Source organism: Thamnophis elegans, chromosome 12 (genome assembly GCF_009769535.1).
Source record: "Thamnophis elegans isolate rThaEle1 chromosome 12, rThaEle1.pri, whole genome shotgun sequence".
Lineage (NCBI taxonomy): Eukaryota > Metazoa > Chordata > Lepidosauria > Squamata > Colubridae > Thamnophis > Thamnophis elegans.
Genome location: NC_045552.1, coordinates 46,811,844 through 46,825,320, shown reverse-complemented (window position 1 = coordinate 46,825,320; position 13,477 = coordinate 46,811,844).

Genomic DNA, 13,477 nt, shown 5'->3' with positions numbered 1-13,477 from the left:
AGGTCATCTAGTCCAACCTCCCACTCAAGCAGCCTTTCTGACAGATGGCAGTCCAGTCTCTTCTTGAAAGCCTCCAGTGATGAAGCTCCCACAACTTCCGAAGGCAACTTCTGTTCCGTTAGTTGATGGTTTCCACTGTCCGAAAATTTCTCCTGATTTCCAGGTAGAATCTCTCCTTGATCAGTTTCCATCGATTATTCCTTGTCTGGCCTTCGGGTGCTTTGGAAAATAGCTTGACCCCCTCCTCTCTGTGGCAGCCCCTCAAATATTGGGAGACTGCTATTCTGTCTCCCCTGGTCCACCTCTTTTCTAGACTAGTCATGCCCAGTTCCTGCAACCGTTCATCATATGTTTTAGTCTCCAGTCCCCTGATCATCCTGGTTGCTCTTCTCTGCACTCTTTCTAGAGTCTCAATATATTTTTGTATATTATGGTGACCAAAATTGGATGCAGTATTCTAGGTGTGGTCTTACTAAGGCTTTATAGAGTGGTATTGGGACCTCACTTGATTCCCCAGCCAGCATGTCCACAAGTCCACAAATCTTAAAGTTGCCAAGCTTGGACACTCCTGCTGTAGATGAATAAGAGCCCCCTTCCAAAGCAAAGATAAGTGTCTGTTTACTTTATATTCCTGTAATGATAATAAACTTTATTTTACATACAACCTCCACTGCTGACTTAGATGATATTTATGGTAGTTAAAGGTAAAGATTCCCCTCGCACATATGTGCTAGTCGTTCCCGACACTAGGGAGGGATACTCATCTCCGTTTCAAAGCCAAAGAGCCAGTGCTGTCCAAAGACGTCTCTGCGGTCGTGGCACGACAAAACCACGGTCCACTAAAGCGCGCCCGATTAAAGCGCGTCGCTGATGTCATCAGCAGCGCGACAACAGCGACCGCGGAGAAAAAAGAGCGCTTTAAAAAGCGCTTTGAAAGCAAGCCGATTCACGTTAAGGTAAGGGTTAGGTTTAGGTTTAGGGTTAGGGTTAGGTTAAAGGTTAGGGTTAGGTTTAGCGTTAGGTTTAGCGTTATGTTAAGGGTTAGGTTTAGGGTTATGTTTAGGGTTAGGTTAAGGGTTAGGTTTAGGGTTAGGTTAAGGGTTAGGTTTAGGGTTAGGTTTAGGGTTAGGTTTAGGGGTTATTTTTAGCTTTAGCGCTCACTGTTACCTTCCCGTGGGTCCTATTTTTCTACTTGCATTTTTAATGTGCTTTTGAACTGCTAGGTTGGCAGAAGCTGGGACAAGTAACAGGAGCTCACTCCGTTATACAATGCTAGGGTTTCGAACTGCCGAACTGCTGACCTTTCTGGTCGACAAGCTCAGCGTCCTTACCACTGAGCCACCACATCGCTTTTATGGTAGTTACTGATATGTAAAATAAACACATGGGTTCAAAGTGTTTCTTCCATCAAACTCAGCTACAATGTCGTAGACTGTTCAAGAGATGTTAAAGTCACACGTTACATCCAAGAATGCACAGATCCAACAGAAAATACCTTCCAGAAATGATGTCCCTTAAGGTGCTTTTTCAAAAGGCAACTGGACTTGTTGTTTTTCTTGTAGATGCTTTGCTTCTCATCCAAGAAGCTTCTTCAGTTCTGTCTGAATGGTGGAGAATGGAAGGATTGATATTCCTTTGCATAATCTAGTCTGTAGTACTGTCTCTGAGTGATAACGGCAAGGAATATCAATATTCTTGCAAACAGCTTTGAGGAAAAACAAAGTCCAGTTGCCTTTTGAAAAATTTGGGACAACCATGATCTGGAATGACTGAGAATGTCCACAGACTTCCAGAAACAATAGAACTCTTTTGAGGCTCACTATTATAGAAATTGCTGAAGATTTGATGCAAATGGAATTTGATCAATCTCAAACCAAACTAAGGTAGTAACAGAGGTGGGTTCCTACCAGTTCACACCTATTCGGTAGAACCAGTTCGTCAAATCTACCGAACCGGTTAGAAGAGGTTCCACCAGTGGACCCGGAAAGCAGGCCACACCTACAGAAGAGGTTCCAAAAATTTTTGAAACCCACCACTGGTCCTTGGATATGATTATTCTACGCTATCATGCTCCTATTTATAAAACTCAGTGCCTCTGTGAAAGGTAAGGATGACTACTGCGTTTGTGGTGCAATCAGAACACATTGCGTGTGTTGAAGTTGTTTTAACGCAAACCAAAGATGCCTTTTAAAAAACTAGTTTACATCCTATTCTTATGCATGCCAGTGCTGTGTGTGAGGTAATTTAAGGCGGTTCTGACAAGTGTCGTCGGCATCGTCATATCCGGTCACGTGGGCGGCAAGCCACTCCCATCCGGTCACATGGGCGGCAAGCCACTCCCACAAAGGAGGCCACACCCACAGAGTAGGTTCGAACAATTTTTGAAACCCACCATTGGGTAGTAAGCCAGACTTTCCCCTGCAATGCCCCTTCATTCTGAATAGTTTTCTTCCCAGGCTCCTTCTCATGAACAGTTGGAGTTCCCCACAGTGATATTTACAAAACAGGTGGAGCAGGAAGGCGAAAAAGAATAGAAACATTCTTCTAGCTTGTTGCGCATCATAAATCTGTCAGAAAGGTTGTTGAACTTTCTCTTCGTTGAAGAAACAAAATTAAATCTTATCTCCAACTGTTCATGAAAAGGAAGCTTCAGTTTGCAGCTCCAAGTATGGCTCATTAAACAGGAATAGCTAAAGTTCCAGGAGAAGAGCCTAATGCTGGGAATGATTGAGGGCAAAAGAAGAAGGGGACGGCAGAGAATGAGGTGGCTGGATGGAGTCACCCAAGCAGTCGGCGTGAGCTTAAATAGACTCCAGAGGATGGTAGAGGACAGGAAGGCCTGGAGAAACGTTGTCCATGGGGTCAAAATGGGTTGGACACAACTTTGTGTTAACAACAACCAAGTTCCAGGAGGAAAGCCATGCTAGGCTGTGGTAGCCACAGATCAGAAGGTCCCTGGCAGCAACTATTCAGAGGAATAAATTTTGTTGAAAGCATAAACTTTCATGAACTTTGACTCCCTTCATCCAATTACAGGTTAAGATTTGGAAGGGATCTTGTAAGGCATCTAGTCCAACCCTCCACCCAAGCAGGAGACCCTACACCATTTTTGACAGATGGGAGTTCAGTCTCTTCTTGAAGGCCTCCAGTGATGAAGCTCCCACAAATTCCGAAAGCAACTTCTGTTCCACTGGTTGATTGCTCTCTGTGTCAGAAAATTTCTCTTTATTTCCAGGTTGAATCTCTCCTTGTTCAGTTTCCATCCATTATTCCTTGTCTGGCCTTCAGATGTCATGGAAAATAATTGCTTGAGCCCTTCCTTTCTGTGGCAGCCCCTCAAATATTGGACGACTGCTATCATGTCTCCCCTGGTCCTTTTTTTCACTAGACTAGCCACACACAGTTCCTGCAACTGTTCATTGTATGTTTTAGCCCCCGGTCATCTAATCATCCTGGTTGCTCTTCTCTGCACTCTTTCTAGAGTCTCAACATCTTTCTTACAGTGTGGTGTGGAGGATCTACATTCTACAAGTTTCATCAGATTCATGGAGTTTCTGCATTTCTGCATGAAATGAGCTTCTGCTTTTTAATCATATCCGTATATCTGAAAAAATGCTACCTTGAGTCAGCCATGTGCTGCAGCTGCCAAAAAAGTCAGTTCTAGCCTGCAATAACAGAGCAATAGAATCAACGTCAAGTGTTAATACCACTTTGTAATGCCTTGGTAAGGCCACCCTTGGAGCACTGAGCCGAGGTGGCACAGTGGTTAAATGCAGCACTGCAGGCTACTTCAGCTGACTGCAATTCTGCAGTTCGGCTGTTCAAATCTCACCGGCTCAGGGTTGACTCAGCCTTCCATCCTTCCGAGGTGGGTAAAATGAGGACCCGGATTGTTGTTGGGGGCAATATGCTGACTCTGTAAACCGCTTAGAGAGGGCTGAAAGCCCTATGAAGCGGTATACAAGTCTAACTGCTATTGCTATTGCTATACTGCATCCAGTTTTGGTCGCCACAATGTGTTAAAGACGTTGAGACTCTGGAAAGAGTGCAGAGAAGAGCAGCAAAGATGATTAGGGGATATCGGGGGCTAAAACTTATAAAGAACAGTTGCTTGAATTGGGTATGTCTAGTCTGATGAAGAGAAGGACAAAGGGTGACATGATAGCAGAGTTCCAATATCTAAGGGGTTGTCATGAAGAAGAGGGGGGAAGCAACATATTCGCCAAAGCACCTGAGGGCAGGGGAAGAAGCAATGGGTGGAAACTCATCAAGGAGAGAAGCAACCTAGAACTACGGAGAAATTTCCTGACAGTTAGAACAATTAACCAGTGGAAAGACTGGCCTCCAGGAGTTGTGGATGCTCCAACACTGGGATTTTTAAAGAAGACATTTGACAACCATTTGTCTGATATGATAGGGTTTCTTGGCTGATCTGGGGGTTGGACTAGAAGGTCCCTTCCCTTTCCTGGCTGCCTATTGGTCTCCGGATACGCTTCAAGGCGCTAGTCGTCACTCATAAAGCCCTTCATGGTATTGGACCTGGGTACTTGGGAGACCGCCTACTGCCAATTACCTCCACTAGACCAATTAGATCCCACAGACTAGGCCTCCTCCGAATTCCATCCGCCGGCCAGTGTCGACTGGCGACTACCCGGAGGAGAGCCTTCTCTGTGGCTGCTCCGACCCTATGGAACGAACTCCCCATGGAGATTCGTACCCTCACCACCCTCCAGGCCTTCCGCATAGCCCTTAAAACCTGGCTGTTCTGACAGGCCTGGGGCTAAAGATTCGCTGCCCCTATCTCGAATGGTATGATTGTTGTGCTTTTTAACTATGTATAGTTTTGTGTTCTTGTTAAACTGTTTGCATCCCCCCCTTCCCTTTTTGAGTTGTGAGCCGCCCTGAGTCCCCTTAGGGAAAAGGGCGGCATACAAATGAAATAAAACTCTAAACTCTAAACTCTAAACTCCATACTCTGTTATTGTTTTGATAAGATTGGGTTCGTGATTCCAGTGGGAAGATGCTTGAAATACCTGTCATCTCTCTTTTACAAGACAGAGTAGGACAGCACCTTCTTTACAAATTGCTCACTATCTGAAGGCTTTCACAGATCATCATCATCATCATCATCATCATCATCATCATCATCATCATCATCATCATGTCCTGTGTGGAGCACATGGGGCAGCGAGTGTTTTCCAGAGGTTTTGCTCACTCACAACATCTTCGGCATTTTCCCAAGAGGCATTAATAATCTTAACTCCACGCAATAATTTTATTTAAGCTTAATTATCTTAATAACTAAGGGATGCAGTGGCTCAGTGGCTAAGACACTGAGCTTGTCGATCAGAAGAAGGTCAGTAGTTCGGGGGTTCAAATCCCTAGTGCTGCATAACAGAGTGAGCTCCCGTGACTTGTCCCGGCTTCTGCCAACCTAGCAGTTCGAAATCAGGTAAAAATGCAATTAGAAAAATAGGAACCACCTTTGGTGGGAAGGGAACAGCATTCCATGCGCCTTCAGCATTTAGTCATGCTGGCCACATGACCACAGAGATGTCCTTGGACAGCGCTGGCTCTTCGGTTTTCAAACAGAGATGAGCACCGCCCCCTAGAGTCAGGAACGACTAGCATATATGTGTGAGGGGAACTTTCCCCTTTACCTTATGTTAATAACTGCAATTGGGCCAACTCTGTTTTGAGATAAACCAGCTGATCCCAAGTCCTGATAAATTGAAGGGGGGTGGGTGTTGGGCATAGGGTAAAACAAAGACATTGCTGAAGAAATAGGAAGCAAACTGAAACTCACAGAGTTCAGAAGTGTTTTATTTACAGGGCGAGGTGAAGTATTTAACCGTAACCAACATGACTTTGCTCATCTGGATTAGATGGGGAAGTGATGGGTGGCTGCAAAAGAGAAACCCACTTTCTGGAAGGATTGATCTGAAGATGTTTTCTTGGGGGGGTGGGGGGGTGGAAATTGCAGTTTGAGCAGACAAGGCACAGCTCTTTCCCAAGTTCAGTTGGTGACACAATACTTCCAGAAACAAGCTGAAAAAAAGAAAAAGAAGAAATGGATGAACAGCAAGGAACGGTCTGTGTTTCTCTTCCTACAGAAGGTTTCTGCTGTTAGAATTGCAGTATTATGAATTCTCAAGCTACCTTCCACTCTGGTTGGATGAGAATTAGAGCAGTGTTTCTCGACCTTGGCAACTTGAAGATGTCCGGACTTCAACTCCCAGAATGCTGGCTGGGTAATTCTGGGAGTTGAAGTCTGGACATCTTCAAGTTGCCAAGGTTGAGAAACACTGAATTAAAGGGACTGGAGTCCACACATCAGGAGAGCATTGTGGTAGAGGAAGCTCTCCTCTGGGGAGATATAAATCAAAGCAATCAATCCCCCTGGATTCTCCCCCAATCTCATCCTCATTCGTGGGTCAGATGTGTTCCTAACTATGAAGTCGTCTCCCTGCAACCAAAATTGTTAATTGTGGGCAAATGGTGACCCACTCAGCGGTGTCCATGTTAACCTGCAATGACATCAGGGTGACAATACATGAGTCACAATCTCATTGAGCAGATGGCGCAACTAACGTAATGCAGTCATGACGTCTGATCCCATATGTCAGTTCCATCATTTACATGATGAAGGCATGGTATCTGTATCCTCCAATGTCCCTCTAGCAACCAAGTGTAGGTTCCACTAGAGGAGCCATGAATAGTTGGCAGCTCCATGTGTTTGTTTGGGGCATGTTTTTTTTTTAAAGGAAACGGGCATGGTTTCACTTTAGGGATGTAGAATATCCTTTCCATTCTTATTTTTAAGAGTTGAATTTCTTTTTTAAAAAAATCTCCCCAATGCAAATGTTTTGCTTGTGTTGTGGCCCGTCAGCAGATCTGGGAACAGATTCGGACAGTGAGGAGGTTGGGGAGGAAGATAGGCCAGTCCTGGAGTCTGGGGAAGGCTCTGCGTCAGAGGCAGAGACGGGACCAGGGCCGTCTGACAGTTATCAGCTGCCTTCGGAATCAGAGATCAGTGGGCAGAAGAACAGCTGGAGCCTGTTCTCCATGCACAGAGTTGCCAGGCAAAGAGAACGGCTAAGGAACAAGAGTCGACTTGGGAGTAAGGCCACAGGTGGATGATGAATGGCCCCTCCCAGAGGAAATAAAAGAGGAGCGAAAGGGGAGTGGAGTTTGCAGGAGGCAATTAGTTCATTCCTTCATTCTTGCCAAGTATTGCGGCATCTGAAAGATATCGGCCTGGCCACTCTCCAAGCCTGATCAAGGTGGGTAATTGTGAACTATCTTGAAAGACTATGGGAGAGGAAAAACTTTGCTGGAGGGGGAATTCACTGTAAATTAAATAAAAGGGGTTTATTGGGCCAAGGACTCAACTTCATGCTGCTGGGGAAGCCTAGATCCGAACAGCTTATGCTACAATATCAAGATTCTTTGGGAGTCTACAAGTAAGCTTCAGAGGGGTAACTTATGGATTGCCCATCCTTGTTCTATACAGGCCACAGAGTTCTTCAACTGAGGTAAGGACCAAGCTAATTTTGGCTGATCTCAAAAAACTAAGCAAAATCAGGATTTGTTATTGTCTGTGTGGGAGACCACCAGGAAGTCCAAGAGCTGAAGACTAACTTAGGGAACGGGGGAAAAAAAACATCCTGCAAGAAATCAATGACAAACCATCTTGGGGAGTTGTCCATGAAGTCACCAGTGATGGAACTCAACTCCGTTCAAGAAGGAGGCTGAAAGATAGCTCACCTCTCTTGTTTGGTTTCTGAGGAGTCTGATCTGCTTTGACAAAAGCTTGAGTCCGGAGCTTATCTGCAGCTTCCAATTTCCATAGTATTGACTTGACATCTTCAATCTAAAAAAATAAAAATAACATTGCTACAATGACCAATGGCTTATTGGGGGAAATGACCCTGCTAAACCTGACGAATGGAATGGAATGGAAGAGAAGGGAAGGGAAGAGAAGAGAAGAAAGAGAGGAATGGAATGGAAGAGAAGAGAAGAAAGAGAGGAAGGGAAGGGAAAGGAAGAGAAGAGAAGATAGAAAGAAATGAAAGGGAAGGGAAAAAATAGAATAGAATAGAATAGAAGCAGGACAGAACAGAATAAGAATAGAGCAGAATAGAACAGAATTCGAATAGAGCAGAACAGAACAGAACAGGAATAGAGCAGAATGGAACAGAATTCGAATAGAGCAGAACAGAGCAGAACAGAACAGAATAGAATAACAGAGTTGGAAGGGACCTTGGAGGTCTTCTAGTCTTCCTGCTTAGGCAGGATAGTTACATCACTTCAGACAAATGGTTGTCCAATCTCTTCTTTAAAACTTCCAGTGTTGGAGCATTTACAACTTCTGGAGGCAAGTCGTTCCACTCTAACTTCTTATTGTAACTTTTTGGTTATGGGAGAAACATTCTTCAGAATTTGACCTACTCTGAATTCTGCAATGTGTCCCATCAACAGAAGGTGCGTCTTTGGTGAAAATATGTGTTCCAGACACGAGGGAGGTGGGGGTGGGAATTATCTTTCAAACTCATGAACACTGGCTAATCTTGCCAGTGAGGAAACACCAGTTTGAAGAAATAGGCACAGCATTTTATACAGATGATCATGCATTTTTCAATTTAAAAAAGCCTTCCCAATCCAAATGAGATCAGAGGAAATGAACTTATGATTGGAAAGAGTGAGAAAAAGAAGAAAAATGGATTGGACAGGTTCAGCCATTTTTGGCCTGTGCATGCAGAAGATGTGTGCACTATGTAAAATTGGTCCTTTATTACACACCACAAATTGGGCAGAATTGCCTAGAAGCCTCACCAGATTTGAAGGGGCATCATCCTGGTTTGATTCTTTTCCTCCTACAAAGAGACAAAGAGATCTAAACATAGTTATCTCCCCCAAACAGCGAAGAAGAAAGAGAGAAAATGAAAATTTGTACCACTGAAATCTTGTGGGGTCATTTTGCAAGAACAAAAGGAGAGCGAAGACAAGGAGGGCGATATTAGTGGAACATTTTATGATCTATGCATCTGTCACTGGACTCCGTCAAATCACCAAATAGATTTGAATAGGAAGAATGCCTCCTTCCTCTTTCTACTTTAAGCCTCTGGATTCCTGATTGCATCTGATTTTTTTTTCTCAAACATTTTTTTTAATTGCATCTGGTTTTTTTGAAGTTGCACCATACAGTGTTGAAGAGCTCCTGGAAATAGGTACAATTAGATGAGCACAACAAAGAATGTTCTTTCTGCACCAACTCAAAAAGCTCAAACTGCCCAAGGAGCTACTGATACAGTTATATAGAGGAATTTTTGAGGAGAAACTTCCTGTCAGTTAGAACAATTAATCAGTGGAACAGCTTGCCTCCAGAGCTGTGAATGCCCCAACACTGGAAGTCTTTAAGAAGATGTTGAATAGCCATCTGTCTGAAATGGTATAGGGTTTCCTGCCTAGGCAGGGGGTTGGACTAGAAGACCTCCAAGATCCCTTTCAACTCTGCTATTGTATTATTGTATTATATAATTATTGAGTCTGTCATCTGCACCTCTATAACTGTCTGGTTTGGTTCTGCAACCCAACAAGACAGACATGGACTTCAGAGGATAATCAGAACTGCAGAAAAAACAATGGCTACCAACCTGCCTTCCATTGAGGACCTGTATACTGCACTAGTCAAAAAGAGGGCCGTGAAAATATTTACAGACCCCTCGCATCCTGGACATAAATTGTTTCAACTCCTATCCTCAAAATGACATTATAGAGCACTGCACACCAGAACAACTAGACACAAGGATAGTTTTTATCTGAACGCCTTCACTCTGCAAAACAACTAATTCCCTCAACACTGTCAAATTATTTACTAAGGCTGCATTACTACTACTATTAATCTTCTCATCATTCCTATCACCCATCTCCCACCACTTATGACTGTAGGACTGTAACTTTGTTACTTGTATCATTATGATTTATATTGATTGTTTCCTAATATGTTTTGATTGCTCTTACCTTAGGATTCTTGATGAATGTATCTTGTCTTTTTATGTACACAGAGAGCATCTGCACCAAAGGCAAATTCCTTGTGTGTCCAATCACACTTGGCCAATAAAGAATTCTATTCTATTCTATTCTATCCCTATCCCTATCCCTATCCCTATCCCTATCCCTATCCCTATCCCTATCCCTATCCCTATCCCTATCCCTATCCCTTGCTATGCTATGCTATGCTATGCTATGCTATGCTATGCTATGCTATGCTATGACACTTGAGTTTGTCCACTAATGTTATGCCAATGCAAATTTCAAGAAATCCATGGATCCATTAATCTTGGTGAAGCTAGTATTAGTATTTAGTATTTATTAAACTTGTATGCCGCCCTATTCCCAGGGGGACTCAGGGCGGCGAACAAACACATGGGGAAGGGGCAATACAAAAATGAACAAGACAAACAGAATACAACAAATGCAGCAATTCAAGTGGGGCTGGGAACTCAACAGCCCCAGGCCTGCCGGAACAGCCAGGTCTTGACGGCTATGCGGAAAGCCTGAAGGGTGGTGAGGGTCCGAATCTCCACGGGGAGATCGTTCCAGAGGGCCGGAGCAGCCACTGAATAAATACTGTTTGAAAACTAAGACCGACAGATTTAGCAACCCTGTTCTGTATCATTAGGAATAGTTCCATGATCCAAACACAATTAAAGACATACATTTTAAATGGATGGACTGACTACGATTAACACAAAAAAGCTGAATTGAGTTCTTGTTAATAATCCTACAGTTATCATATCTAAGATCAACATTATGTGTAAGAATGTAGTAAATTGCAGGATGGACATTCTCATATTTATAATTGACTTTAGAAAATGGTAAGGAAGGAAAAGAAGAAAAAGGAGAGAAAACAATATCAGGCATCAGTTCAGATCTCCCTGAATAAATTAAATGAAACTCCCTTCCTTTCATATATTGATTCGTTTTTTTAGTTGTAAGAGTAATTGTAAGAACCTGAAAAACATAGAGCAGAAGTGAAAGTACTTTACTTCCTAAGTCTTTTTATGCTGTAGTGTAGGAGGACATGTACAAATAAATAGCTAATTGTATACGGTATGGAAATACTTCCTGGTTTTCTTCCAGTAAAGAGAAAATGAATTATGCAGTAAGGATGTCCTTAATTAATTCAGGAAGAAAAAAAACATTCTAAATTAGATAGAGAATACAGAATAACAAAGGGATGTGGTGACTCAGTGGCTGAGATTCTGAACTTGTCGATCAGAAAGGTCGGCAGTTCGGTGGTTCAAATCCCTAGTGCCGCGAAACAGCATGAGCTTCCATAGTCAGGAACGACTAGCACATATGTGCAAAGGGAACCTTTACCTTTTACAGAAAACAGAGTTGGAAGGAACCTTGGAGGTCTTCTAGTCCAACCCCCTGCTCAGGCAGGAAACCCTGCACCAGACAGGTGGCTATCCAACATCTCTGGAGGCATGTCTGATTGTTCTAACCGTCAGGAAATTTCTCCTTACTTCTAAGTTGCTTCTCTCCATAATTAGTTAAACACTTCACACTTAAATCAATCCAGATTCTACACCAAAACCTAGATAACCAATGAGCCTTAAACTAAATTGTTTTTTTTACCTATTTAACACATGCAATATAATGTCATGCATTTAGAAAAGCTGAAGATTTTGAAATTAAAAAAAAACAAAACTAGAAACCCAGACAAGGGATCAAAACCCCAGATACTGAAGATGGAAATGCAACGAAGACTGAGATTAAGATGCAGTCTTGTTCAACACATTACGTGCATTGTCACAATGAAGTGGGTAGGAGCAAGGGGAAGGAGAGGGTGGCAAACCGTTCATCTTCACTAACCATTCCACCATCCACCTTTCTGGATCTTAGTTTCTTCTTCCAGAACAGAGTGAGCTGGATTCGTGTTCCGAGGTTGACGAAGCCCAATGGAAGGTACGTCATCAGGTACAAAGCTCATTGTATTGTCTACCAAGTTAAAATCTGTAGGCACAAAATCTGAGCAGAAGTGATGGGGTGGGATGGTTTCCAACTCTACGAACATCTTAAGGAGAAGCAGACAGACCAGGGCACACATGGACAATACTAAAAACAGAAGCTGTTTGGGGCTTATGGTATTATCAGGAAATAATGTCTTGGTAATCATATCAACCCAAGTCAGAGATGAGCTCCATGGAAGACTAAAGATTCTGGGATAAATTTAAGCCAATTTTCTTCATCTGGAAGAATCTAAAGAAAATCATCTATACATTTTAATAATAGATCATTGCATTAGATAACTTTATAGCTGAAGTAGGCAAAGCCTGGAGGCTGGCTTTATTCCTCCTCCATGTTCTGACCGAGGCTTCCCAAGAGCATGAAGCAAACTCCAGGTCCAGGTAAAAACCCTTTTATTAATTGACGTGAATTCTGCTCATTCACAGCCAGCCAAGTCTTTCAAGGGAGGATTTACAGTCACACTTATCTGGCTTGGAAAGCTGCCAGGCTGATATCTGCTAAATTTGGCAAGGAGTCTCAGAGAGTCATGAACCAATGAAGCGAACTAATTGTCTCCTGCAAACTCCACTCCCCTTTCGTTCCCTTCATCTGGCAACTCTGTGCATGCGCATACTGGGAACAGGCTCCAGCTGTTTGTCTGCCTCACTGATGCCTGACTCTGAAAGCAGCTGATAACTGGTATCCGGCTCTGGCCCCCTCTCTGCCTCCGACACAGAGCCCTCATCAGAGCCTTCCCCAGACACCAGGACTGGCCCATGTTCCTCCCTGACCTTTTCACTGTCCAAATCTGCTGCCAGTTCCACTGGCTGCTGGAGACCCACAACACTACATGGGATTTGGTTGTACAATACTGAAGCCAACTGCTTGGATTCAATAAATGTATAATCTACCTTATAGACTCCCCAAACGCATAGCCACTTTAGCAAACCAGAGGGTGCCCGAGGTCCATCTTCCCCCTACCGATCATCCTCCAGCTGTCTTGGAAGAACAAGCCCCTTAGTTCCCAGATGGAGGGCAGCCAACGGGATAAGACCTTGATCCAACAGGTTCTTCTTACACCTTCTGCACTTGAAAGCTAATACGAAATTCGGATTCGTGATAAGCAAAGGTCCTTACCTTGCATGCGATCCATATCTGGATAAACTGGGTAAGCGTTCATACAGCAGTTCGCGGAAAGCATAAACAGGACATACAATATCTGGGGATGCATCTCTGTTTTTTTCTGACCCCTTTGCAGCTTGGATCCGTCATGAGAATGACGAGCAGAAGGGGACTCCTTTTATACCTTCTCCATCCATCTATCTCTGCAGGATCAATACGTTATCATCAACTTGCAAATGACTCTCATTGTCCAAGCCATCCATCCACTTCAGTGACAAACCAACAAGCCCTTATTGCCCATTTTGTCATCCTGGTGCATCATTTTCACCCTCCCCCT